This window comes from Balaenoptera physalus, assembly GCF_965194825.1.
Source record: "Balaenoptera physalus genome assembly, chromosome: 7".
NCBI classification, from domain to species: Eukaryota; Metazoa; Chordata; class Mammalia; order Artiodactyla; family Balaenopteridae; genus Balaenoptera; species Balaenoptera physalus.
The window spans coordinates 111,938,276-111,966,256 of record NC_138886.1 but is presented as its reverse complement, the minus strand read 5'-3'; the positions used below and the strand labels follow the sequence as shown (position 1 = coordinate 111,966,256).

Here is a 27,981-nt window from a genome sequence, read left to right as displayed (position 1 = left end):
CTCAAATCACAGATTTGATGAGTGCAACAAATCCAAAGAGTTGTGAATAAAAGAAATCCACACCTGGGTCTCAAACAGTGAAACTGTTGAAGTCCAAAGACCGATGAAATCTTTAAAAGAGACAGAAAAATGATAAGTATACTTCAAAGGAGCAGGTGATTTTTCAATACAAAGAATTCAAGTCAAAAGACAATGAAATAACATCTTAAAGTGCTGAAAGAAATCAGTGACCTACATGGAATTACATATGCAGGAAAAATACCCTTCAAAAATGAAGGAAAAATAAGACATTTCAAATGAGCAAAGACTAGAAGAATTTGTCACTAGCAGGATTGCACTGAAAGAAAAACTAAAAGTTGTCTTAATGCTTTCCAGGAAGCATGGAAATTAAGGAAGAAATAAATAGCAATAAAATATGTGAGTATACATGTAAGTGTATATAAATGAATATTTGCTTATAAGATAATGAAAATAATTCCTTGTGAGATTGAAATATATGTAAGATAAAAACATGACATTGATAGCACAAAAAGTTGAGATGGTAGTAAACAGAGTATATTAGCCAGACTTATCCAGAGAAGCAGAACCAATACCAATAAGATGTGTGTCTGTGTGTGTGTATATATATATATATATATATATATATATATATATATATATATGAGACATTATATATGTGTATGTATATACACACATTATAAGACATCTATTTTAAGGAATTGGCTTATGTGTTTATGGAGGCTGAGAAGTCCCATGATCTGCCATCTGCAAGCTGAAGACCCAGGAAAGTTGTTTGCAAACTTGGCTACATTTAAAATCACCTGGGGGAGGTTTTTTTAAATTAAACATTGTATTTTGAGATAATTGTAGATTCACATACAATTGTTTGGAATAATACAGACAGATCCTGTGTACCCTTCACCCAGTTCCCCCCAGTGGTAACATCTTGCAAAACTGTAGTACAATATGACAACTAGGTTATCACCACTGATGCAGTTAAAATACAGGGCATTTTTATCACCTCAGAAACCCCTCAAGTTGCCCTTTTATAGTCACACTCATTTCCTTGCTGCCTCCTTGACCATTAATTTCCATTTCTATAATTCTGTCATTTCAATAATGCTCTATAAACAGAATAGTACAGTTTTGTGATTGGCTTTTTCACTCAGCATAATTCCCTGGAGAATCATCTGATTTGTCGCATATATCAGTAGTTTGTCCCCTTTTATCGCTAAGTAATAGTTGATATGGAGGTACCACAGTTTATTGACCCACTGAAGAACTTACGGGTTGTTTCCAGTTTGGGGCTATTTATGAATTTATTCCAGTTTGGTTGTTTCCAGTTTGAGGCTGTTATAAACATTCATGTACAGGTTTTTATGTGAACATAACTTTTCATTTCTCTGAGAAAATGTCCAAGAGTGCAATTTCTGGGTCATATGGTCATGGCATGTTCAGTGTTTAAAGAAACTGTCAAAACTGTACAGAGTTGCTGCACAATTTTATGTTCCCATGAGTAATATTTCTTAAGAGGCTCTCCACATTCTAGGAAGTAATTATTATGCTCAAGTGGGTAGTGCTTTAATTGGTCAGTCCTGGGTTATTTATGTGCTGCTGGAAGAGGCAAGTTCAGCTCCATCCCAGACACAGAGCCTAAGAGTAGCTCCCTAAGGGGTATCAGGAAGCCATTAAAAAAAGCCAATATTTGGAGGTGGTGCTCTGTCTGCGAGGCGTGCAAGGTTCATCCAGAAACTTGAATGGGATGTTGATACCACTGCATGAGAGGAGCACAGCCAAACCTCCCTGAGCCGAGCTGTTGGCACCTGCGAAAAGGTGGGGAGAGAAGGGAGCGGACTCCCTCCTGGAGTGACTCAAGGATTCAAACACCACGAGCTTCATTCGGGAAGGCTTCAAGAGGGGTTGCCTTCCCGTTGCATCTTTGACGTAGTTTCCTAGACTCTGCTCCATGATTTAACTTGAAAGTCTGAAATGAAGCTGGAGGAAGCAGTGGGAAAAGTTGAAGAACTCATTGAGTCTGAAGTCCCACCAAAAACATCTGAACAAGAGTCAGCTAAGGAGGAAGATGGATCTGTGGAACTGGAATCTCAATTTCTGAAAGATGGTGTGGTGGATTGTACAGTTCTTTCTTCAAAGCCCTGCTTGTTGATGGAACTGAGAAGGGACTCTTTGGAGTGTCAGCATCCACGGAGGGTGACAAGCCGACACCTGGCCGAGTTTATGAGAGAGACTCCTCTAACCCCTGCATGCTTTCCCCTTCCTCTACTGGTCACCTGGCCGATTCACATACACTGTCTTCTGCAGAGGAGAATGAACCCTCCCAGGCAGAAACCGCAGTAGAAGGAGATCCTTCCGGAGTGTCTGGTGCCACAGTTGGGCACGAGTCTCACCAGTCCTGATCTGAAAGAGAAACATCCACCATGGCTGCCAAGAAAACCCGGCAATCCAGTGATAAACAGAATGGCCCATTTGCCAAGGTTAAAGGTCATCGGACCCAAAAGCACAAGGAGAGAATCAGGCTACTGAGGCAGAAACGGGCGGCTGCTGCATGAAAGAAATATAACCTGTTGCAGGGCAGTAGTACCAGTGATAGTGACCTGACTTGTGACTCAAGCACGAGCTCATCAGATGATGCTGAAGAGGTTTCAGGGAGCAGCGAGACAATCACTGCAGAGATACCAGGTCATTTGGATCCAGGATTCCTAGCAAGTGACAAAACATCTGCTGGCAAGGCACCACTCAATGAAGAAATTAATATTGCCTCTTCAGATAGTGAAGTGGAGATCGTGGGAGTTCAGGAACATGCAAGGTGGGTTCATCCTCAAGGAGGTGTGACTCAGAGTGTTTCTTCATGGAAGCATGGCTCTGGCACGCAGTATGTTAGCACCCGGCAAACACAGTCATGGACTGCCGTGACTTCCCAGCAGACTTGGGCGTCACCTGCAGAAGTTGTTGACCTTACATTGGATGAGGATAGCAGATGTAAACACCTACTGTAATGCAATGTCACTGTGTTTCCTCTGCACTGTTCCCTTCCACTTTCTCCTCTTCCTCTTTGTGACATGGAAGTTCATTGTCATAGCTTCAGCCTCAGAAGCTGTTTGTGGCATTTGTATAATCAAAACTCATGGAAAATTGCCCCCTTCCCCCCCCCTTTTTTTCTAAATTAAAAGAAGTCACTTAGGAAAGTAACTTATCACAGAGAAAAGAATTTCTTCTTTCCCTCAGTAGGAATCTGAGAATGATGAATTTTATTAGACGACTTCATTTTACTTGGTGACTTTCAATCCTAGGAAACTGCCTTCCTTTTAGAATATTTTAATTACCAGGTGAAATGGATTTCAGTTTTTGAATCTTGTATTTATTTTTCTGTGTAATAAAATTAATATGTAGACTTGAAAAAAAAAAAGCCAATATTTGATTACCTACTATTACACTACCAGGCAGTGTTCTAAGCATTTACAGGTATTAGCTCATTAAATCCTTTCAACTACACAGGTACTATTACTCCATTTTACAGATGAAGCACCGGAGGCCCCAAGATTTAATAACTTGCCTAAAGTCACACAGCTAGTAAGTAGGGGGCCCAAATCCCAACTCAGCCTGCCTGGCTCCAGAACCCGTGCTCTTCTCCATTCGGCCATGCTTCCCCCAAAGGAGGGGAGAGGTGTCTGGGCAGGCAAATTGAATAGATCCTATATGAAGGCTCTTTCCTGTCTGGGATTTGTCCTCTTCCCTCAGGGTCAGCTATTTCCACTCTTCCTTTCAATCATTTCTTCTACCCCCGCCCCCCAAGATTTCACAGACTCTCCCTCTGTGGTTCTAGGAACACTGTTGCCCTCACATTCCTCTTACTAACTCACTGTTATAGATTAAAAGGAGAAAATCGGCAACAGCAATGCCAACAAAAACACAAACAGCCCAAGCAGAAGGTCAGTGTCTCTGGATTAATGCAGCTTCTCAGGTTTCAGCGGGGACAAATTTCTGATGGGCAAGCACCTGTCTGGCAGGTGACGACATCTCTCTCCCAGGGTGTGCTGGCCCAGGCTGGGATGGAATGCTGCTATTTTCTTCTTGACCGTGAGGTAACCCATGCAAAGCACAGTCAGCACCTCATGAAAGGCTGGTGAAAGCTCTCTCTCTCTCTCTCCCCACTGACTTTGCTTAGCTTGGGTGCCAGCACAGTGCAGTTTCAAAATCAGCATTGAGCATTTGCCAAGCATTGCCTGGGGTCAACCGTTTGTTGAAAGCAATGAGGGTATTCACCTTCACATAAGATTCACAAAATTTTCTTCCAGGAGCTCTATAGGTAGAGGAAGGAGGGAGGAGGAAGGAGTCCAGAATGACCTTTAGCCTTCTCAGAGCTCCCTTGCCGGAGGATTGGAGCTGGGAGGAGGCTGTAAGAGGGCGAAGAGGATGGACAGCCAAGGAGGAAGGAAAGAACGGTATAGGGGAGCATTCAGTCAAGGCAGGACCAGCTGAAGATACCATCAAAGCCCTACTAATTCTGATTTTTCTATTCTCTCCTTTCTCTGCGATAGGCTCTTCATTGTCATGTTTTCTGAGCTGACAATTTGGCCACAAAGTCAAATCCATAGTCTGACAGTGGAAGAGAATGTTTTGTTTGGGCATCTTTTGGAAATAGGGGGTATATTCTTGCCATGCTTCTGACTCTCCTGTTCATGCTCTCCTGTTCTCTACTCTCTTCATAATGCGGGATGAGGTGTGTGTAGACTATTTATGGTTTTCACTATAGATGTGGATTTGGCATCAGCTAAAATGTGCCCACTGAAGAGGTCACTATAGAAAGAGGTTTTTCACACCTCAAAATATAGGCTGAAATAAGCATCACATTGTCGCATCACAGACCCATCTAGTTGCTCTATATTATAACTCTGAAGCATTATTTCCCTGACAAGAATGCATGCTGTTAGACGCTAAATCCCATCTTAAATGATTTTAGCCAACATTTAGCCAATAAACCCTTTTTATTATATTAGCAGTATTTTCTGTTTAAGGAAAGAATAAAAAGTCCTCAAAGAATCATTTGACTATGCGAAAGGCAATGTGAGGACACGTTGATTTTTATCCCCTGCCATGAAGGTAAATTTATCTCTGTCCTGATTCTAAGCCATTTAAAAAGTGTGGTGCAGCCAGACTGAAGGTTAGAAATGCCTGATGTAAGCAGATTTTTAAAATATATATATATTCATGTTTATCAAAGTGATAGATATATGTACATACTTTCAGTCAAATGTGGTATAATATTTATAATGACAAATAGCTACCCTTTTCCATCCCAGAGTTTTACTTCCTAGAGGTAACCACTGTACATTCTTTCCTCTTGTTATTTACTTTGATTATTCTACATAGATACTTAAATTACTATTTCTTGACTTTTTGGTTTTGTATCTTATCAGTATTACCTGGTGACTTCTCACTATGGAAGCCAAGAATTTAGCATTCTTACTTTGTTTCACACATGTATCATCACAGAATTCTCTTTTTTTGGTTATGTTCCTACCAAGTGTGTGCAGTATTGGCTGTATGCAAATAAATACTGTTCCCTGATGAGCCAGGTAGTTTATTATGTTTGCATTTCTGTGTCAACCTCTAATTTCCCAAAGTACATTTCCTCAGATGTTTCTTTTCTGGGGCTCCCTTAGAATTTCTTGTTGTTTGCACATCAAAATACCCACCAATCAATTTTCCACACAATCAAACTAATCCCCCACCATCCCTCCTGGAGCCCTCTGTGCCTGTTTCTTATCTGGACCAGGTTTGCACTCTCAGCCACTGCCCAGCTGTAATTCTGGGAACACTCTTTGCAGTTCCCCTAGAAATTCCCATTGCCCCATCCCCTGCATTGGATCCCTTATTTTCTTTATTCCTTGTTTTATCAGTTAAGATGATGCTTGCTGCTATAACAAACATACCTCAAAAGTTGTTGGCTTAAAGTAATAGAAGTTTATTTTGAGGACTTCCCTGGTGGTCCAGGGGTTAAGATTCTGTGCTTCCAATGCAGGGGGCATGGGTTTGATCCCTGGTTGGGGAACTAAGATCCCACATGCTGTGTGGTGTGGCCAGAATAAATAAATGAAGTCTTTTATGTAAAAAAAAAAAAAAGAGATGGTAAATTAAAAAAAAAAAAAAGAGTACACAGACTCCCTTCGTCTCGTGATTTTGCTGTCCTTTAGGGTCTTTACGTATTTTGCTTCCAGCCTGCAGGCAGAGCAGAGAGGATTGCCTGTAGGAGATTTTGTTCCTTTGGCCTGAGCCCAGTCATATATCAGCACCTAATGGCAAGCAAGGCTGAGAGATGTAGTCTGTGTGTCCAGGAGAAAGAAGTGGTGGTGAAGAAGCGATACTTGAAGAGATATTAGCTGAGAATTCTCCAGAATTAATGAAAGACATGAATATTCAAATTGAAAATGTTTGGAATTCTGAATCCTACACAAAACAAATAAAAATAAATCCACACTTAGACTCATTATAGTGAAAATGAAGGTCATTTTTATTAGTTTTATGACTCACAGCCTCCCTTTTCTTTTTTCTATGCTTGATATTCAATTTTGGTTCATGACTCAGTTGCCTGTAATATATCCTTAAGTCATTTTCTTTTTCTTTCAAGAGTGGTATCCTTTATACGACTTGAAGTCTGAAAATGGCAGTTGCCTTCACAGGTAAGTGGCAACTTGGTTGATGGTATCCTTTTTGTTCTCAAATCTATAGACCAGTGGTTCCCTACAGGGGACGAGTACCCTTCCCCTACCCCTGGGGACACTTGACAATGTTTGGAGACAGTTTTGGTTGTTATAATTTGGGGGGGCAATGTTCCTGACATCTAGAGGGTAGAGGCCAGGTGCGCTGCTAAACATCCCAGGATGTACAGAATACCCCCTCCCCATTGGCCCCAAATGCCCACAGTGCTGAAGTCGAGAAACCCTGCTCTAGACATTGCCTCATTGCTGTCACTGCCTTAATGACAATTAACAATGAGGAGATGTCTGAGGTCAATCTGGCTTTTTAAAAAAAATTGTAGAGGTGTTGATAGAATTTGTGAGATTTTAGAAAGTTTATACTTGAAATGTAACAGAATTTCATAAGGCTAAGTCTAAATGTAGTTTTTTAACCTGGCAGATTCAAGGTTTTCCTTGGCACAGGAGAGATTCAGTGGTTGGTTCCCACCACTGATGAAGAAGACCCCTGATGAAAACCTGCAAATTGGTCTGACTCCTAATCATTAGCCTACAGCACTCTTTCATCAGTGTTGTTCTCACACATCTCATTGGACACCCCAGTCTTGTTTGCTTCCAGAATTAGAACTTTAATTCATGTAACAAACATTAACAAATGACTACTGTGTGTCAGGAACAGTTCTAGACTCTGAGGATGCCGCAGTGAAGGAAAGAGGAGATAAAAAGTGCTGCTATCATGGAGTTTATATCCTTTGGTTTTGGGAAAATGTGCCTGGACTAAGTGACTTTTCCAAGCCAACCTCGAAGCTAGACCATATTCCACCACTATTGCTCCATTTGGTTCAGATTTTTTCGTCTCTCTGTTAGTCCAGAGTTGCTGAGATCTCAGCCTGCCTTGCCAAAGTAAATAAGTAAAACGCAACACACGTAGAAAGAGAGGCATTATCGGAAATTATATGTCTAAAGCTGGGCTGGGGCTGAGTGGATTAGGTCAGTGGTTAGAACTCTAGTGCAGACACGTCTACCCCGTGTCCTCAAATAGGGATGTCGGGGTCTTGATCAATGGGTTGCAAGATGATGATAAGCTCCCAGGAGGGTTGCAGTTTCACAGTGTAGGACACAGTTCGTGGTTTCTGGTTTTAGTTTACTTAGTTCAGAAAACATAGTGAGGCTGCACGGAGGTTTTAGCAAAGTTCTTCATTCTCTCTTGGTTCTTCAGGGCCAGAAACTCCTCTTCCAGGTACTCTGTCCTCTTATTTCCAGGTATCCTTAGCCACCCAAAAATTCGACCTTCTAGGCAACAGTAGTCCTAATAAGCCTAATAGGACTTAGGTAAACACGTTTATCAGACTAGAATACATATATAGCATATTCAACAAATTTATATTTGGGTGGCTGACTTTCAGAGTCTCAAGCCGTGAGCTTATCTTCTAGGTGAGTTTCTGCACATACACAAACTTTATAAAGTTGCCGGTGAATACGTCACCCAGCTCAGCCAGCTTTCCCTTCCGTACACTTCTCAGCTGCCCTCTTATGGGAGGGAATTATCTTCGTAAAATAAATACTATCTCTTGAGGAGTCACATGGCAAAGCAATACACTTTAAATGGTGCTTGACCAAGTCCCTAAAACCTACCTTTATAGGTTTATAGACCACTTACCGTCTCTTTATGAAGTACAAGGCTAATACTTTGAATTCGGCATGATGAACTGAAATCCCCTGCTTTCAGAGGGAAAATTCATAGAGAAAGCAAAAGCACACACTGGTGGAGTCATTTGTCTATATGGCTCAGAAAGGTTCATTTAATGTTAATACGGGGGTCTCTTGCTATAAGAACAGGTCCAGGAAGAAGGTGAATGAGTTACTAGCACAACAAGGAAATTTAGGAACAAACTAAAGATCAAAGATCTTCTCGTGCTTTTCTTATTCCCAGCACCTGACCTTGGGACCAGATGTTACCGATCCTGCCACCCAGCTAGTAGGAGCCTTTCTAGGGAAGACTCTTGGGATAATAGGGTAAGATACAGAAAGGGATAAAAAGGTAAGTATCTTATTTAAGATTTTGCATCTATGAATATAACTGAGATTTCTGTAAAATTTACTTTTCTATAATCATGCAGTTTGGGCATAGAACTACCTTATCAATTAGCGCTTAAAATTAGTTGGGTAGATGTTTATCTTTTTCTTGTGTCTGAAGCAGTTTAATAAGAGATGGATTATTTATCTGTTCCTTGAAGGGTTTGGATAAAATAATTTATAAGCCCATCTGGGCCTGATGTCTGGTGGGTGGATGAGTGTGGGGTAGACTTGAGCAATGATTGAATTTTTTAAATGGTTGTTGATTTACTCATGTTTCCTCTCCATCACTGAGTCAATTTAAATTTTTTTATATTTCAGAAAAAATCCATTCCATCTAAATTTAAAATTTCACAGTATAAATTTATTGTTAATATCTCTAACTATGATCTCTTTTTCATTCTTGATATATTTTTGTGTCTTTTCTCTGTTTTTCCTGACTAGTCTTATCTATTTTATTAGTTTGTTCTCTAAGTACTGACTTTTGGTTTTGGTGAATGTCCTGCAAGGTGAATCCGCTGTAGATTCCATACTGTCAGACCAAGTGGGTCCCTATCTGGGTTTCCACCTGTCATCACCGGGGTGTGGGATGAATTCCACAGCACCGCTAGAAGACGCGGATTCAGGAATAGGCTTCACTGAGGAAACTTATAGAGGTCGAGGTGAATCAACAGGAGAAAAGGCAGGGGTTCCCCTCCATGAACCAGAGAGAGGCCTGTGGGTGAGCTGCTCCTGGCCTGCAGCGAGCGTCTTCCTCTCCAGTGGACGGACCTCCTCCGGCCATGGCCTCCCCGGTTATCAGGTGAAGGAGGGAAAGCAGCTTTTCGGTGGGGAAACAAACAGGATGCTGGATGCCAGGCTGTCTGGATTTGGGGCAGTGCCATCAGCAGTGTCAGCTGCCAGGCACCTGGAGAGCTTGTCACTGACCCCAACTCATGGCAGGCCATGAGAAAGCCATTAGTTCCCAAGGAAATTGAGTTCAGGCGCAGACCCCATCTGGCTTCAGCTAGCTCATTTCCAGACAGTTCTGCACGAGCATTCAGGTCACTCCATCTGCCCACTCTCTCTGTTTCTGCTTGAGATGCACTGTAATCACCCATTTGGATTTGGATCATGTCAATATTTCCTTGCAACTGGGTGGGATTTTGCTATGTGTGTTTCAAGGTTATGTACATGATCACAAAACGTTATGATTATCTTTTTGATGGCGTGTTCTCTTATTATTATGTAGTGTCCCTCTTATCACTTTTAATATTTTTCTGGGAATTTTTTAAAAATACACTTTTTGTTTTTCAACAGTTTTAGATTTATGAAAAAATGGGGAAGATAGTACAGAATTCTCATACATATCCCCTACACCTAGTAGATGTCTCTACTAATAACATCTTACATTTTTATGGTACATTTGTTATGACTAATGAACTGATATTAATAAATTTAACTAAAGTTCCATACTTAATTCAGACTTCCCTAGTTTTCACTGAATGTCCTTTTTCTGGTCCAGGATCCCCTTCAGGACACCACATCACATTTAGTCACCATATCCCCCAAGGCTCCTCTTGGCTGTGGCAGTTTCTCAGATGTTCCTTGTTTTGATGACCTTGACAATTTTTTTTAAAAATTTATTTATTTGGCTGCATCGGGTCTTAGTTGCAGCACGTGGGATTTTTCATTGTGGCACACGGGCTCTTCCTTGTAGTGCGCGGGCTTCTCTCTAGTTGTGGCACGTGGGCTCCAGAGCATGCGGGCTTAGTTGCCCTGTGGCATGTGGGATCTTAGTTCCCAGACCAGGGATTGAACTCGTGTTCCCTGCATTGGAAGGCGGATTCTTAACTACTGGACCACCAGGGAAGTCCCAATGACCTTGACAATTTTGGGGAGCACTGGTCAGGTGTTTTATAGAAGATCCCTCAACTGGAATGTCTGATGTTTTTCTCATGATTAGACTGGGGCTATGGGTTTGGGGGAGGAAAATCACAGAGGTAAAGTGCCATTCTCATCATATCAAGGCTTCATACTATGAGTGTGACTTAACCACATTGATGTTAAGCTTGATCACCTGGCTGAGGTAGTGTTGTCAGTTTTCTTTTTAAAGTTACTCTTTCTTTTTAAAGTTACTCTTTTTCTCCTCTTTTGATACTGGACTCTCTGGGAGGAAGTCACTATGTGCAGCCCACACTTAAGGAGAGTTATGCTGCATCCCCTTGAGGGCAAAGTATCTACATAAATTATTTGAAATTCTTCTGCACAGGAAGTTTGTCTATTCATCCCCATTTATTTATTTATTCAATTATTTGATGTATTTATGTCCGTATGGACTCATTATTTTATACATTGGATTAAAGTGTAACTCTAGGGACTTCCCTGGCTGTCTAGTAGTTAAGACTCTGCGCTTCCAATGCAGGGGGTGTGGGTTTGATCCCTGGTCAGGGAACTAAGAACCCACATGCCAGGTGACATGGCCAAAAGAAAAAAAAGTAACTCTATGTTGCTCAAAATGTTCCCCCTTTGGTGATTGGGAGCCCTTTCAGTTGGCTCTTGTGTCCCTTTGACGTACCCCCTTCAATGTAGGCTTTTGTTTGTTTGTTTGTTTTAGCACTTCCTCACTTTCTGCCATTACAAGATGCTCCAGGCTTATCATGGATATCTTCTGCTATAGCCATAGGATTAGTCATTTCAAAGAATCCTGGTTCCTTTTATTGGAGAATATTAGAAACCAAAATCTGGACACTATACCGAGCGTCATTCCTTCTAGTTCCTCTCAGCTGATAGAGCAAGAAAATATATGTGTGTACACTAGCTGTATACATACACATATCTATGAGTATTTCTATGTGTAACCATCTGTAATTACATTAAGCTAAACATGAATTCCTACTGATGTCACCAACTTTAATCCATTATCACGTAGATCATTCTAGTCTTTTATCCTAGCTTACCTGTAACCTTCTATTCCAACAGTGAGAAAGCCAGCTCCGACCAACTGTCATTCATTTATTTAATTGTTCAATTCTGGTATACATGTATAGCAGTAGTAGAAATATTAACCCATACCCTTGTGAGAAATAACTTTACCAACTAGACTGCAGTGCTTATGTGCAGTTTCTTTTACCTTTAGTCTTATGAAGTACACTCATTTTCAAAGTTACTTAAATCAGCACTTTTCCCCCCATTCCTTTCAGTGAGGTTGTTTCATACATTTGTAATGTAGTTAGATTGTTTTGTCACATTCTGCATTCCTTCCTTCCTATGAATATTTCAAAAATCAACTTTATTGAGCTATGATTTATGTACAATCAACTTCATCAATTTAAAATGTAATTCAGTGAGCTCTGACAGATGCACACACTCAGAAAACCACTGCCACGATCAAGACAGAATATACCTGTTACCCTCAAAAGTCCCCCTAGGTCCCTCTGCCATATGTCCTTTCTCCACACCTGGCCCCAGGTATCCACTAATATGCTTTTTGGTCACTATATGTCAGATTACATTTTTAAAAAATGATTTTGAGATTCATTCATGGCTTTGTATATATCAATAGTTATTTATCCTTTTGCCTATTGAGGAATATTTGGTTAGATTCAAGTTTTTAGCTATTGTGAATGAATACATGTGCTATGAACATTTTTAAATAAACATTTTTATGAAAATAATATTTATTTTCTCTTGGGTGAGTAACATGAAGTGGAATGTCTGGGTCATATGGTAGGTGTGGATTTAACTTTAAGAAAGGTCCAAACACTTTTCCAAATTGGCTGGACCATTTTCCTTCCCACTAGCGGTGTATGAGGGTTGTCACATTTTCTTCTCTCACTCTGACTTGCATCCGTCTTATAAGGACTCCTGTGATTACATTGGACCCATTGGGATAATCCTGAATATTCTCTCCATCTCAAGATCGTAATTACATCTGAAAAATCCATTTTGCTGTGGACGATAATATTCATTTGTAGACTAATATGTGGACATCTTTCAGGGGCCATTTCAGAACAGTCTCAAAGAATTTGTGGCCCTATTTTATCACCCACATCAGCATTTCTAAGAGCAATTTCTAAGTTCACGGGGATTCGTACTGCCGGAGCCCAGCGTGCATGTGTGAAGCATAGTCGGAGATGAGATCTGGAAGGTTAATTGGGTGACTCAACCATGTAGAGAATTTGCTGCCAATGTGACACCCTAGGCTTTTACTTAATGTAAGACAGGAAGAAATTGGAGCATTTTTGAGAAGGCTAAAAAAAAAACAGGTCTCACATAGTTTAACAAACTCACTCTGGCTATTGTGTCAAGAGCAGACTATAGGAGGACAAGGTTGGATGTGGGAAATGAGTTAGGAAGTTTTTACAACAATCCAGGCAAGGACGAAGGTGGCTTAGATCAAGGTGGAAGCTGTGGTGGTGATAAGAGGAGGCCAGCTTTTGGATATAATTTGAAGGTAAGCCCAAAGATTTGCTGGAGGGCTGAATGTGGGATGTGAGCAAAAGAGAGGAAGGAAGGATAACTCCAAGTTCTTTTTGGCCAGAGCCATTAGAAGGATGCAGTTATAATTTATGAGATGGGGAGAGCTGCTGGTAGTTTAGAGAAGAAAGATTAGACATCAATTTTGTATGTGTTGAGATGCCTATTCGATAATTTTATAGTAAGTTTGAGGAAGCAGTTGGACATACAAAACAGTTTTGGGAAGAGGTCTAGGCTGAGGATACAAATTTTGGAGTTGTCAGCATATAGGTCATGAGAGTAGATGCAAACATCAAAATAGGGAGTATACAGAGATGAAGACCAAGAACTGGTTCCTAGAATTCTCCAACACTGAAAGGTCAGGGAGATGAAAAGGAACCAAAAAAAAAAAAAAAGCTAAGAATTCATGACTATTGAAGTAGAAGGAAACCAGGAGTGTATATTGTCTTGGAAGCCAAGTGAAGAAAGTGTTTCAAAGGGTTGGAAGTGATGAATTCTGTCAAATAAGGTGCAGATTGAGAATTGATTACTGAATGTAGCAGCATGAAGGTCATCCGTGGACTTGATAACAGCAATTTTGATAGAGTTGAGTGGAGTGCAAAAATCTGATGAGAATAGTTTCAAGAGAGAATGGAAAGAGAAAAATTGGAGATAGCAGTCACTTTCAAGGTGTTAAGCGCTAAGAGAAGGTGATAAATAGGGTGGTACCCAAAGGGTGAAGGGAAGTGAAAGTTAGGGTGGTTTTTCAGATAGAACAAATAGAAGTTTAGAGTAGACTCAAGGATTCCACATAGAGGGGAATATGATGGCAAAGAAAGAAGGAATAACTGCTGGAAAGATCCTTGAGAAGCCCAAAGGGATGGTGCTAGATTGGTCTTAGCTAGGAGCGAGGTCCTAATTCCACAAGGTTGGTTCCAGTGAGGAGCAGGTAGAACATCTACATTTTGATCCCGTCTGCCCAGAAAAGCCAGTTATAGATTAAGAAAAGCCATAACATTTAGGCAGCAATCCTTTGCTCATAGGAAATCCAGCCCCTTATTTTAGAAAACTAGAGCAATCTCTCTAGAACCTAAAGAAATAAAGTGACTAGCTTATATTTAACCCACGATTTTTATGGCTTCATCTTTTCCATTTTATCTTTTAATTTTTAAATGACTTCTATAAAATATTTAAATATTCTTTTATAAAAGAGTTTATAGAAGAACTGATTTGAGAAACAATAATGAGCATAATTAGAAGACAAGTTTCTTAAGTAAGAACTTTATAGGGAAATAAAGAAAGCTCCATTGTGTCCACAATCTGTCACTGAGAGAATGAAATTTCCTCCCCCCCCAAACCTGTGAACAGCATTTCACAGAGAACATTCAAAAAAGCTCTTTTTAGTAAAGCTCTCTAAAAAAATATCAAATAAATACTAGAAAGCTATAAAGCTGGTTTTGCTATAAAAGCCCAAGTACTTCCAAATTTCCATAAATAACTAAAAATTCTCAGAGGCTGCTTGGGTTCAACTAGGAACAACATACAGTTTCAACACTTTTTATCCCCCATGAGATAATCTCTTATTGGAATTAAACACTGTGGCAGGATAGACATTTCCTGGAGTTAGTTAAGCAGGAACTTTGAGGGATGGCAACTCCCTACATAGACATGAAGGTTCATAGCAGCACTATGCACAATACCCAGTAAGTAGAAACAACCCAAATGTCATCAATGGATGAATGGATAAACCAAATACATTATGTCCACACAATGCAATATTATTCAGCCTTAGAAAGGAATGAAGTACTGATACGTACTGTAGCCTAGATGAACTTTGAAAGATTTATGCTAAGTAAAAGAAGCCAGACACAAATGGCTTGTATTGGATGATTCCATTTTTATGAAATATCCAGAATAGGTAAATCCATAGACATGGGAAGTAAAACTGGTGGTTGCCAGGGGCTGGGGATAGGAGAGAATTTGGAGTGACTGCTCAATGGGTACAGAGTTTTCTTTTGAGGTTATAAAAATGTTTTGAAACTAGCAAGAGGTGGTGGTTGCCTTGTGAATGTATTAAATGTTACTGAATTGTGGATTTTAAAATGATGAATTTTGTTGTGTGAATTTCACCCCAATTGAAAAACTTAGTGTGGGAAAAAAAGCTTCAATGGCTCCTCATTACATTCAGAATAAAAAAACAAATTCCTGGGAATCCATAGCGGGGCTCCTGCCTATTCTCCAAGCTCACCTAATACATCTCTGTTGCTCACATGTTCCAGGAACTCCAGAGATCTTGCTGTCCCTATGTTTTTGTCTTAGGGCTTTTCCCCTTGTTCACATCTTACTGGGCATCTCTCCTTCAAGCTTCAGTCTACATGGGACCCAAAAAAAGACACCTTCCTCTAAAACTGAATCGCTTTCTGTACACCTGAAACATTTTAAATCAACTATACTTCAACAAAAAATTTTTTAATTAAAAAAAAAGAAGAATAAAAAAAAAGAGAGACACCTTCCCTGACCTAGCTGTAATAGGCACCGTTTCACTCAGTTTCTCTCTGTCATCTGATTCTACTTATTTCTTTCATGACAATTACCACATCCTATAGTTATCTGTTTTCTTATTTAAAATTTGTTTCCTCTTCTAGGGTGTATGATTTTTTTCCTCTTTAACAATTATTTTTTAATTGAAGTATAGTTGATTTATAATGTGTTAATTTCTGCTGTACAGCAAAGTGACTCAGGTATATATATTTAAATATTCTTTTCCATTAAGGTTTATCATAGGATACTGAATATAGTTCTTTGTGCTATACAGGAGGACCTTGTTGTTTATCCATTCTACATATAATAGCTTACATCTACTCACCCCAACCTCTCACTCCATCCCTCCCCCAAGCCCCTCCCCCTTGGCAACTGCCAGTCTGTTCTCTATGCCCGTGAGTTTGTTCCTATTTTGTAGATAGGTTCATTCGTGTCATCTTTCAGATTCCACATGTAAGTGATATCATATGATATTTGTCTTTCTCTTTCTGACTTACTTCACTTAGTATGATAATCTCTAGTTGCATCCATGTTACTGCAAATGGAGTTGTTTCATTTTTTTTTTTATAGCTGAGTAATACTCCATTGTATATAGGTACTACATGTTCTTTATCCATTCATCTGTCGATGGACATTTAGGTGGTTTCCATGCTTGGCTATTGTGAATAGTACTGCTAGGAACATAGGGGTGCATGTATCTTTTTGGATTAGAGTTGTGTCTGGATATATGCCCAGGAGTGAGATTGCTGAATCATATAGTAATTTTTTTTTATCATTGGTTTATGTAATATTTATTTATTTTTTATTTTTGTTGGAGTATAGTTGCTTTACAATGTTGTGTTAGTTTCTACTGTACAGCAAAGTGAATCAGCTATACATGTACATATATCCCCTCTTTTTTGGATTTCCCTCCCATTTAGGTCACCACAGAGCACTGAGTAGAGTTCCATGTGCTATACAGTAGGTTCTCATTAGTTACCTATTTTATACATAGTATCAATAGGGTATATATGTCAATCCCAATCTCCCAATTCATCCCATCCCCTCTTTCCCCCTTGGTATCCATACGTTTGTTCCCTACGTTTGTGTCTCTATTTCTGCTTTGTAAATAGTGGTGGGAATATAACTGTTTACTATGGAAAACAGTATGGAGTTTCCTCGTATAGTACTTCTATTTTTAGTTTTCTGAGGAACCTCCATACTGTTTTCCATAGTAGCTGCACCAACTTATATTCCCACCAATAGTGTATGAGGGTTTAGGGTGTATGATCTTGAAGGCAGAGCCTTTTCTATCTTGTTCAGTGAATCTTCTATTCCTGATGCATAGTGCTTGACAAAATAGGTTTTCAGCGTGGTCTGCTAAATAAATGAAGGACAGTGGTACCGTGGCACTGTGAGCTGTGAGAAAGTGTTGAAACCCCGTGCTGGACAAAGCAGAGACAAGAGGCAGAATGTGAGGACTCCAGTTCCCATTGAAGATGAGGTCTTGCACCCTCATCCTTCCTGGGGTAGGGCTAGTAGCACCCTCTTCGGATTCAGTAATCCAATGTGCTCCCATTTTGCACAAGCCACCGTCAAAGATGAATAAAACCAGATGTTAGTTAGAGAGGCGATCAAAAATGATTTCATTCTGTAACTGCTGCAGTAGGGGAAGAGCTGAGCTCCACCCTGATTTGCAGGAGGTGACTGGGCATTTTAAAGGGAGAATGAGGGAGAAGGGAGGAGAAGTGACAGGGGGAGGAGGCTTGAGTAGTCAAGAAAGTGAAAAGTTACAAAAAATGAGTAAGAGGGCTGGCCACCGTGGGTGTGATTAGGTAGTGTGTGTATTTCTGCTAACTGACACCCACCGTGGGTGTGATTAGGTAGTGTGTGTGTTTCTGCTAACTGACATTTATGGAAGTTAGGCTTCTACCTTCCCGTAGAGACTGGGAGGCAGAGGCCCCTTCCTTTCTAAAGACTACATTTCAAAGGAATGGCTTTCAGGTCCTTGAGGCAGACTTTCCTGTGTCATAGGAGATGCCTACACATCTCGAAGGGACGGTGGAAGGGTTTACAGTTGTAAGCTTTTAAAATAAATAAGAAAGGCAGGAGGTCAGTACATTCTTTTGGCCGTCTTGAGCTTTTCCTGACCTGGCTCAAGGGGGAGGAGGCTAGGTCATCCCAGGGACATGGTCCTAGGCTACTGAAAGCCATGGGAAGTTTGATCAAGTCTTTTAGTGCAAGGGTTTGAAAGAAGTCCCTCATGAGGACCTTTTGGAGTTCTCACTACTATAATTAATCTCACGTCACTTGAAACCTAGAGTTCTGATTTATAAGAGGTAACATTACTAAAGGACACTACATCGTATGCACTTGACAGGTAGGTCATCTGTCTATTTGTCATTCAGCAGGATGCTGAGGGTGATGATGACCCTTGTGGTGATGGGTTGATGAACTGGAGCAGATCACCAATTAATCTGCTTCTTGTCTCGGCCAAAAAGGTCAATGAAAAGGAAAATTTGTGGCTCAACTGTGTTCACAGGGGTGGGAGGTTTATATTCGTCAGGCCTGTACTTTATCCCTGTGCTGCTCGTTTGTTGCTCAGTGTGCCTTCTTGGTGGGGAACAAGCCATCTCTTTCTATAATATGACATGATTAATAGTCTCTCTTCCTTGCTATGCCCCTGATGTCTCTTGTAACATTGAATGATCATAAGGCTTTCCCCCTGGGGGCTCAGCAGCAGGACATACAGTAAAACTGGGTGATAAAATCGAGTACAATCATAAAACCTAATTTTTTGCCTGTAAGTGAATCTAGAATGGGATTATCTCTTAAATAAAATATTTATGGTTGTTCTTTTTCTAATTTCATAGAGTCTGCGTGAGGTGGAAACAAAGACATCCCCACACACTAAAACAGAGCATCCCTCTGACATAAGAGCAATTATGGCTATTCTGCAGAGGCATCTTGAAGGCTCACATGCCATGCATTGCACTGAGAATTTTCCCAGTTTGTTAAGTAAATACTCAACTAACCAAGACTACAATCCTTAACATTTTTAGAGATGGGCCGTTTTGGAAATTTGATGAAAGCTATGGACCTCCTTTATAGCTTACACTCATAGATACAAACTTTGCGCACCATTTCAGAGAATGCTTAGATCCTCTGCAGATTAGGTTCAGTAACCGTACTTTGGAAACTTATAATCATAATACGTCACATTCACAGACACATTCTGTTCATCTGCCCCTTGAGATACAGTGCACTGGGCATTCTGACAGAAACAGACGGATAGTCCTTGGTCCCTCTCTCAGAGAGCTCACCGTTTTAACGAGGAAGCAAACACACCCTGAAGATAAGGCCAATTTGGTTAAGTTCCACAAGAGAAATATTGAAAATGCTTTAATGTTGTGTAGAGATTTAACTTTTCAAAACATTTAAAGAAATAACCTAAATTTTATAATAACTTCATTCTCAAAATAGTACCATTAAAATACAAAGAGAGGGCTAGTTTGGAAATGGGAAAGAGAATATTGTGTCTTCTCTGTATTAGTGCCTGCTCTGTAGGTACTACGCTAGAAGTTTTAATTAAAGAATAGAGTATTTCATACTCAAAACACTTCTATGAGATAGATACTTTCCCTCAAGTTATTTATTTTAGCCTTTACAAATGAGGAAACTGTGGCACAAATAATTACATAATTTGTTAAAGTCACATGGGCTTAGGACCAGGGCTTAGAATAAGGATTGTCTGACTCTGAAGTTCATGCTCTTTCCAGTAAGTGATGAGTAAATAATTATACTATTTGGAGACTAAAGAAACTGAGAAACAGAGACTTTAGCAGTTTGGCTAACATTTACCATTTCTATGAATTGCTGCCCAATTTTTCTAAGGCAGAATAAATTATTTTCCCTCACGTGGTTCCTCCAACACTGTGTACATAGCTCTTTTAAAAAAAACCTTTTTTTTGTAGGGCAGTTTTAGCTTCACAGAAAAATTGAGTGGAAGGTACAGAGAGTTTGCGTGTACTTCCTGTTCCCACCCAAAACAGCCTCCCCCTTTATCAACACCCCCGACCAGAGTGGTTCCTTTATTACAATCAGTACACTGACACGTCGTTATCACCCGAAGTCCCTAGTTTACATCAGGGTTCACTCTTGGTGCTGTGTATTCTATGGGTTTTGACAAACATGTAATGACATATATCTACCATTATAGCATCAAATAGAAGAGATTCGCTGCCCTAAAAATCCTCTGCGCTCCAGTGATTCATCCCTCCCCCCAGCCCCTGACAACCAGTGATCTTTATACTGTCTCCATAGTTTTGCCTTCTCCAGAATGTCATAGAGTTGGAATCATACAGTATGCAGCCTTTTCAGATTGGCTTCTTTCACTTAGTTATATGCATATAAGGTTCCTCCTTGTCTTTTCATGGCTTGACGACACAGCTCTTTTTGATTCCTATAATATTATATTCTTATCTTTGGTTAACATGTCCATTTCCCCTATTGAAGCTTCTAGAGGGTAGAAATGTCTCATTTTTTTTTTTTAATTCCAGATCTTCTTTCAGTTTCTGGAATATATTAGTTAAACAGCTAATGTTAGATGAATTAAAGAATGAAAAGTAGATGGATAAAGTCACACAGCTCATTTGTGGGGTTAGAAGGTAGATTTCTTATTGCAAACCCAGGTCCCTTGACATAAACAAGCCTGGATGGATGGCCTGCAAAAATGCAAGACCCAGGAAAATTCCTAACATACAAGGAAAGTATTCAGGAGTTTTAAGAAACAAAAACAAGTAAAAGACAACTTGCAGACAACCTAGTAAAAACATCTTTGCCACAGTAAGTATTAGTTTTTCTTGGACAATCTCAATGTAAATTTTTGTGTACCTGTATACGAACAAATGTTTTTGAATTTTAACTTTTTGTGTGTATTTAAAGTACAATTTTTTATTTACCTCTTCCACCTGGAAATTAAAACTTTAATTAAAAAAGCTAGCCACATGTTATATTTTCTGGACTTAGAAATATAGTCAACATATATCAAACTAAAAATCTTTTGCACAGCAAAGGAAACCATTAACAAAATGAAAAGTCAACCTACAGAAAGGGAGAAAACATTTGCAAATCATATATATGATAAAGGGTTAACATCCAAAATATATGAAGAACATATACAACTCAAAAATATAATGTATGGTCATCTTTAAAGCCGGCTCAAAAATATATTCTTGTAAGTAAAAATTTCTTGTCAAGATTTCTTGAGGTGCACTTTTGTTGAGGTAAGACAGTGTAAATAGTTAAAGAAGCTTGATAAAATTCAGACACTTGGTTATGGAATTGTGTGTGGTGTGAGAAGGTTTCTGTTTGTAAAATGTATATTAAAAATAATAAAATTTCAGAAACAGAAAAAAACAAAAACCCCTAAACAATCAGATTTAAAAATGAGCAGAGGAACTGAATAGACATTTTTCCAAAGATCGACAAATGGCTAACATGTACATGGAAAGGTGCTCAACATCGCTAATCATGAGAGAAACGCAAATCAAAACCACAATGGGATATCATCTCACACCTGTTAGAACAGTTGTCATCAAAAATACAAGAGATAACAAGCGATGGCGAAGATGTGGAGAAAAGGGAATCTTTGTGCACTGTTGGTGGGAATGTAAATTGGTGGAACCACTGTGGAAAACAGTATGGAGATTCCTCAAAAAATTAAAAATAGAACTACCATATGACCCAGTAATGTCACTTCTGAGTATATATTCAAAGGAAATGAAGACAGGATATTGAAAAGATATCTGTATTCTCATGGTCATTACAGCATTGTTCCTAATAGCTAAGATATGGAAACAACCTAAGTGTCTGTCAGTGGATGAATGGATAAAGAAGATGTGAGATACATCTATAATGAAATATTATTCAGCCACAAGTAAGAAGGAAATACTGCTATTTGGGACATGAACAGAACTTAAGGGCATGGTAAGTGAAATAAGCCAGACAAAGACAAATACTGCATGACATCTCTTGTATGGGGACACTAAAAAACAATGTCAAAGTCATAGAAGCAGGGTAGAGAAGTGGTTGCCAGGCACTGGAGGGCAGGGGAAATAGGGAGAGTTTTGTAAAACAGGACAGTTTTTCAGCTATAAAATGAATAAGCTCTGAGGATCTAATGTACAACATGGTAGCTAGAGCTGATAACACTGTACTGTATACCTGAAATTTGCTAGGAGAGTAGAACTTAAATGTATATCTTAAATCTATTGATATACATATACTGATATATATATATATATATATATACACACATATACATATATATATATACATGAGGTGCTGGGTATGTTAATTAACTGGATGGGAAGAATCCTGTCAAAATGTATACGTATATTAAATCATCACGATGTATGCTTTAAATATTTTACAGTTTGATTTGTCAGATATACTTTAATAAGCTGAAAAAAAAAAAGAAATAGTATCAACCTACCCATTGCCCTTAGATGGTGTCTAAACATATAGGTAAGACCTAAAGGACCTAAGGACATTTATACAAGCACACAGAAATGCAGCAAAACTCTGTGTTTTAAACGGTTGTTCTATATAAGAGTAAGAGTGGACCCTATAGTAGGAACCGGGTCTGAATACACTGAGGTCAATGTATTCTTGGCACCCAGTGTAATATCGGGCAAGTAGAAGCAACTAAAAAATATTTGTTGAGTTAATGAAAGATGACTTCTGTGAACATGGCAATCATCATTGTGAGAGGCACATGGTGCAATAGAAAGAGCTCTGGCCTGGGTATACCCTACACTGGGTATTTCCCTCTGCCCCTCCACCTACCCCAACCCTTCTGCACCCCACCCTGCTCTGACCTGCACTGAAGTGCTCTCTTGCTCTTGGCTTTTGGATGGGTCTGGCCAATGGGGAGCAACTGCAGGAGGTGAGAGAGAGAAAGGGAGAGAGGGAGAGGAAGAAGGCCAGCGTACAGATCCTCTGGCTCCGTCTCTGTGACGTCGTCTCCAGGGTTGGCTCTGTCTCTAAATCAAAGGTCACAGCCCCTGTCATGGGGCCATTTCTCCTTTCTGTCACTATTCCAGACCTAGAGATCGTGAAGTGGATACACTCCCCAGGTACTGCACTATTGCCAGTGGTTGCCCTACAGCCTGAACATGCATTTGTAAATAGTCCCTTGATGAAATCCTTCTCAAATTACCCAATTTGGATATTGCTGTCTTTTCCTCCAGGGAGCTGGACAGATATACTTGTCACCCAGGTCCATTTGGCTTTATGTAATAGAAACCCTAGAAACTCACTCAAGTGTGTAAAAGCCAAAAAAGAAAGTCATGGGATGCTGCATTAAAAGGCTCTGGGGTATCTTCTGGAGCCCAGGAACAAGAAAGTCGGCAGAGTCTATTGCATACGGGACTGGAAAAAGGTCAGCGAGAAGCAAGGAAGCCTCTTTCTTGGCTTCTCTAGGTCTGAATGGGTCTCTCACAGCTGCTGCCTTTTGCAGTCTCCTCCTCTACCTCCCCGCACTGTGCATGATTGGCTTTCTCTGCTCCTCTGGTGGCAGATGGTTCCATTTGATTCGCAGGATTCCATGTCCTCAATTCAAATGACCCACTAAGGTTCACGATGGCTCTTAGGTCTTAGAAGAACAGCTGGGTTTTCGCAGATAAGGCCAGCACTTGCCCAGTTGACTAGACGCAGGGATCCGTGTCATGCAGTACAAACAGAGCTGTCCTGAGTCTTGGGGTAAGTCGTGCGCAGAGAAGGGGAAGCTGAGCAGGCACTGCCAAAGGTGTCTGCTGTGAGAGAGACGAAGACTCACACTCTGTGACCTCATGCACAGTCCCATGGGCATGTTCACCCATGGCTGAGGCAGGTGAGACCATGATTTACATTGTGCTGGTATGGGATTAAAGCACAGAGCCCCTTTTATTCACTCCTCCAGAAGGCAAGTACCTGTGAAGGTGTATGTCCAAGCAAAGACATGAATAAAGTGAGGGAATGAGCTGTGCAGAGATCGGGGGAAAGGCCCTGTGGATGGAGGAATCAGCGAGCCTGAAGGAGGGAGTAAAATAGAGGTCACAGTGGCAGCACCAAGGCCAATATGCAGAAGAGAGAGAGGCAGGATGGTAGGAAAGGAAGCTGAAGAGGCTGCAGGGGACAGGTTAGTTAGCGTTTTGTGGTTCTAACTAAACTGTAAGGTAGTTGACTGACTCACAGGGAGGATTTGAGATTTTGTCATAAGTGTGAAAGCCATTGGGAAGCAATTGGAGAGTTTTGAATAGGGGGGAGACATCTGATTAAAGTTTTGAAAAAGCATGCTGGAGAGGCTAAAGTAAGGCAAGAATGGACAAAGAAAGATAAATCAGAAGATGATTGGAGGGCTTCCCTGGTGACGCCGTGGCTAGGAATCCGCCTGCCAGTGCAGGAGGGGACACGGGTTCAAGCCCTGGTACAGGAAGATCCCACATGCCGTGGAGCAACTAAGCCCGTGCACCACAACTACTGAGCTTGCCCTCTAGAGCCTGTGAGCCACAACTACTGAGCCCATGTGCCACAACTACTGAAGCCCGCGCGCCTAGAGCCCGTGCTCCGCAACAAGAGAAGCCACCACAATGAGAAGCCCGTGCACCACGATGAAGAGTAGACCCGTTCACCCCAACTCGAGAAAAGCCCACATGCAGCAACGAAGACACAATGCAGCCAAAAATAATGAATAAATAAGATAAATAAATTTATTTTTTAAAAAAAGAAGATGATTGGAGAATTCCAGGTCAGAATGGGGTTAGAATGATGGCAGTGCAGTGTGGGAAAGTGTTGCCAAATATGGAATATATTTTGAGGCAAGAAACTTGAGGATTTGATGACAACCATTTGAACAGGGGACAGATGCTGCAAATCTGCAATAATTAAACTGGTGTGTTGTTAGTGTACAGTAATTAGGCAGATCAGTGGAAGGAGCATACAGTCCCCAAACAGAGCCACTTGTGAGAGAGTTCTGCAAATCATAACGAGGAGCTAATCAGTGAGAAGGTGGTGGATTATTTAAAAATGGTGTTGAGAACATTGGCTTACAATTTTAAACACAAAATGAGACCACCCATTGTCTCATATACAGCAGGACATATTCCAGATAGAGTAAATAATTCAGCAGTCAACATAAAAATATGAAATCAGAAGGAACTGACGTCAGAACCACATTTCGGTTCTTGATTATGAGGGAGGAGCTTATTCAGCATAAAAGCAAAGGCAGAAACCACAGGGTAAGGATTGATAGATTTGGCTGCAAAGAAATGGGAAGTTCCAGTATGTCACAAAAAACTAAGAGCAAAGTGAAAGCCAAAACCTATTCACAGCCTGTGATGAAGGGTTACTGTCAATGATACACAAAAGAATGCTTTTATTTATAAGGAAAAGACAAACACTCAATGTAAAAAAAAGGGCAAAGAACAGTGTACCAGGAAGCTTTCAGCTGTAAAAATGTAAACTTGGCTTAAATTCAAAATGGCTTAAACTGTAAGGTAAATTGACTGACTCACACAAATGCAAGTCCAGAGGGAGGATGAGCTTTAGAGTTGGTTGATCTAAGACTCAAAGATGGAGCATTCAGATTTTTTCCTTCACTTTTTATTCTATCAGCATGTCAGTTCCCATGTAAGGCTGGTTTCCAGGTGTTCAGGAAGGCTGCAGATTACAATCATAGGCACATGTTTCATTCATGTTTATACAGCTCTTCCATCTCTCTCAATACATTTTGAAATTACGTAACATTTTGGATATAAAAATAATATGTATAATGTATATGCAGGTCACGCAGGATAATTAAAAAGAAACAACCATGATGCCATTGCCCATGATAAGAACTGCAAATTTACTAATGTTTTGAAATCTTGAAGTTATCAGTATGCTTCTCCCCAATGCCCCTGTCTTCCTCTTCCTTCTGAGGAATATACTGCATCGATATTTGTTTTATCATTTCCTGGCTATTTATTTATTTTTGTTTTTTATTACATATTCATATATTCATATGCTAAATAAGATGTAACTCAGATTTGTTAGTTTTTGAGTGTTATAAAAATGATATTATACTGTACGTTGTCCTCAGAAACTTGTTGTTTTCATTTAACATTAATCTGAGATAAAAGTACACAGCTGTATCTCCTTCACTTACCCTCATATATAAATTCTGTGTTGTGATTATGCAAGAATGTATATCTATTCTCTATTCATAGACATTGGGTTGTTTTGTTTGTTTTATTGCAACTAAGAACAATGCTATGATCATTCTTGCATATATCTCCCTTTGTATGTGTGCAAGAGTGTCTCAGTATTTACATAGGGATGGAATTTTGGGTAATATGTTATGCAAATTCAACTTTACAAGATAATGCCCAATTTTTCTACGAACTAATGGTACCTACTTATAGCCTCACATGAGAACATAAGTAACTGTTGCTCAGTGATACGTGATATTGTCAGACTTAAAGTTTTTGCCGGGCTGAAGGGTGGGAAAGTTGTCTTTTTTCATCTTAATGTGCATTCCCTGATGTTGAGAATATTTTCACGTACTTACTATTTGTGTTTCCTGTTCTATGAATTACCTCTCTCTTTCATCTCTTTTATCGATTGTCCACATTTTGGGTTGTTTGCCTTTTTTTTTTTGCCTGACGTATAGAAGTTCCTAGTTAATTCTGGATATAAATACTTTGCTACGTTTGTGACATTTGTCTTTTTTTAGTGTGAGACTTGTCTGTGGATCTTTAATAAGAGTAAGGAAGCTTTTGTCCCAGAAGCTGCCAGGATACCTCTTCTCAACTCTCATGAGCCTCCAATGGCTTAGGACTTCTTGTCCCTAAACCAGTCACTGGCAAGAGGAATGATGGGGTTATCATGACAGAGTCAGCTTAATGAGGGCCATCTTTGGAGATGGGCAAGGAGTACAGTCCTCAGCAAAACCAGAATTGTGTTAGAAAGGAGGAAAGAGATGAAGGCAAATTCTGTGTATTTTCTTCTCCCCACATACCTTTCCAGCTACCATACATTTTCTAGACTCTCCTTCCAGCAAACTCTAAAAAAAAGTTGCCCATAATCACAGCTACAATTCCTCAGTAAGGCTGCCTCCATTTGAGGTTTCCCCCTCTGCTAGCCCACCAACAATGTTCTTGTCAATGTCACCACTGACCTCACTTTGCTAAGTCCGATATGAAATGTTTAACATTCAGATGGCCTGGCAAGATTAACAGCACTACACAGAATTCCATGTCAATATTGCCAATATCAGCACTTATTTTGCTTCCAAAATTTTTTGTTTCTTGGAACACCACTAATAGGATTTGTAAAGTATTCTATGAATATACAGTTACTTATGTTTATTTAATTTACAAGGATGCAGGCAGGGTCACGAACACACACTTTAACATGGCAATAACTACAAGCCTGACTGATTGATTGAATTATGACAGATTTCCTGCTACATACTACTGTAGTAGTTCCAGGAAATGATGCCCTTAACTTTTGACTCCTGTTCTTGCCTGTTTCTGTTCTTGTTGTAGATCTGATTCAGTGAATCCCTTCCAGTCAGCAATGTGTTTATGTTTATTGTGAAGCTTTAATTTTTGCAGAATTATAATATATTGCCCTATTTTTCTTGACTAATTTTTTTCAAGCTTTATTATGATGTGATTAACATATAATATTGTGAAATTTGGAGGGACTTATGAGCTTCATGAACTTGGATATCCAAATCTCTCCCCTGCTTTTTGAAGTTCTTATTCATTATTTCTTTAAATAAGCTTTCTATCCTTTTCTCCCTCTCTTTCCCATCTGGTTCTCCAATAATTCTGTAGATTGTTTCTCTAATGGTGTCCTGTAAGTCACATAGGCTTACTTCACTCGTTTTTATTGACTTTTCCTTTGTTCTCCTCTAACTGGGTAATTTCAAATGATCTGTCTTCAGCTTCACATATTTTTTTTTTTCTGCTTGATTCAGTCTGTTGTTGATGTTCCTGTATTACATTTTTTTAAATTAATTAATTAATTTTACTTTTGGCTGTGTTGGGTCTTCATTGTTGCACGCGGGCTTTCTCTAGTTGAGGTGAGCGGGGGCTACTCTTCATTGTGGTGCATGGGCTTCTCACTGCGGTGACTTCTCTTGGTGCAGAGCACAGGCTCTAGGCCCACGGGCTTCAGTAATTTTGTGGCTCATGGGCTTTGT

The 27,981-nt window shown here is 39.8% G+C and overlaps 1 long non-coding RNA gene and 1 pseudogene across 2 annotated transcripts in view; both read left to right on the top strand.

The window, feature by feature from the left end:
• LOC309664125 overlaps positions 1 to 27,981 on the top strand; it is a 764,383-nt gene that overhangs the window by 27,135 nt on the left and 709,267 nt on the right. The window lies entirely within an intron of this gene.
• Positions 1,357 to 6,144, top strand: LOC309664048 (protein ARK2N pseudogene; annotated as a pseudogene). The gene has a single exon. The product of its transcript is annotated as a protein ARK2N pseudogene (transcript).